This window comes from Lolium perenne, chromosome 4 (genome assembly GCF_019359855.2).
Source record: "Lolium perenne isolate Kyuss_39 chromosome 4, Kyuss_2.0, whole genome shotgun sequence".
Taxonomy (NCBI): Eukaryota; Viridiplantae; Streptophyta; class Magnoliopsida; order Poales; family Poaceae; genus Lolium; species Lolium perenne.
The window spans coordinates 319,648,338-319,650,145 of record NC_067247.2 but is presented as its reverse complement, the minus strand read 5'-3'; the positions used below and the strand labels follow the sequence as shown (position 1 = coordinate 319,650,145).

The 1,808-nt window shown below is 39.8% G+C and overlaps 1 non-coding gene across 1 annotated transcript; it reads right to left on the bottom strand.

Moving 5' to 3' along the window:
- Nucleotides 1-398: 398 nt before the first annotated feature.
- TRNAT-AGU (transfer RNA threonine (anticodon AGU)) lies at nt 399-472 on the bottom strand. The gene has a single exon. It is a non-coding gene; the product is annotated as a tRNA-Thr (tRNA).
- Between the last annotated feature and the right edge of the window lie 1,336 nt (nt 473-1,808).

Below are 1,808 nucleotides of genomic sequence, written 5' to 3'. Positions count from 1 at the left end.
TGCAATGATGGTGACGGCTGTCGAGCTCGGGGCATCGTTCAGAGGCTCACATTTCTCATCGTTCAGTTAGTGCAGGATCCAATATCTCTGCAATTATTTTGAGAAATCGTGACCCGCTCGTTGCCTCGCGCTCAGTGACTTCGCGTGTGCGAAGTGGCTGCATATCTGGCTCCGGTGAGCTCCGCGCCGTCCAGTTAGACAGACGGGGTGCCTTTCCGGTGCTCCATCATTGCAGAGCTCCAGTGGATAGCAGTGCAGATGAACTGCCTGCTTCGCAAGTCGCAACTGGCATCGCGCGATTGCTCGTGCTAGCGGTTCTGTTCGGCAGGATCTGTTTTTGTGAAAAATGTGGCTATTCTGCGTTGGTTGAAAAAATTACACAGTGAGATAAAAAACAGTGCTTTCATTGAGAGTTGAACTCAAGACCTCCCGCTTACTAAACGGGTGCTCTAACCAACTGAGCTATGAAAGCTTTTTGATTTGCATCCGTACATGTTAGTTTTATTGTATAAACGTCGCCTTGGGCCAGACATAATGAAGCTTCGAACATGTGCTACACAATTTGTCTCTTACGAGAAATAGTAAGATTATTTGTAATGCACATATTAATAATTTAATAAGAATAAAATTGTACATCATGGAAGGGAATGAAAAAAGGCCCAATGACGAGGCCCCGATCACATGAAGCTGCCCATTCATAACCAATGGTTGGGAAATATGGCAATCCTTTTCTCTTTTCCCTATGAAAAACCATGGCATTTTCTACTTGAACTGTCTACTACATCTGCAAAGATTTGGTTAAACCCCATTGATGAAAAAATCACTGTTGGTGTTTTCGAACTGCCCAAAAGTGAGGACCATAATATCTATGAAACAAGATTGACCCAACTTGTACTTGATTGTGCCAATGATGTTCTGAGAGTATGAAGAAAGAAGACATACATATATAAATAGACGATATCTTGTTTTATTACCCTTGAACCACACATGACACAATTATGGAGATCGTTTGTTTGAGGTAGCATATTTGACATGAAGAGACCTTCTCTTTTTTGACCCGGAGAGTGAGTAGTGATGATATCCCACGTCTTTTTTTAAAACAAGGAAATTTTATTAATCGAGAAGGTTAGAGTTACGGCTTAATTAGCGGAAATTGGCAAAAAAAAAACTAGTATATACACCTTCATCGGCACACGTGTGATGATCCCTTCTCGAAGGCTTATCTTACGGGTTGTGTACTTTTCATTTGTTTCAGTCTTTTACCATATAGTTAGTGGTATCCTGGTGGAGTCAGTGTTGTGAGATTAGTGGTATCATGGAGTCAGTGTCGTGAGGTTAGTGGTATCCGGGTGGTTTTTTTTTCTGGCTTTGTTCGGCTTCTTTGTTTGGCTTTGCCTGACTTTGAACAATATATGGTTGTGAATGAAATATTCCCTAGAGACAATAATAATTGTGATTATATATTTTCATGTTTCTATTAAGTGTTATTATTTTTATGCTACAACTGCTATGTGTATCGAATATTAGATTCAGAAGAAAACTCATAAGTAGTGTACAGAGATAAACACCAAGTTCAATATTTCTCAGTTTAAATGAAAAAAGTCGAATCTTATTTTGTTCTGCAAATAGCACCGGTATCTTTTGCTAAATCTAGGATTAATTAATATCGGTCTCGATAGCCCATTCTTTCTTCACTGCAAGGTATATATACTAGAGTTGTACCATTTTTTATCTGTTGCGGGACCAAAGGACAGACTTGTAGTGCCGAGTCAAAATTTGTGAATGATGGCCAGTGCAATAGGAGTAGT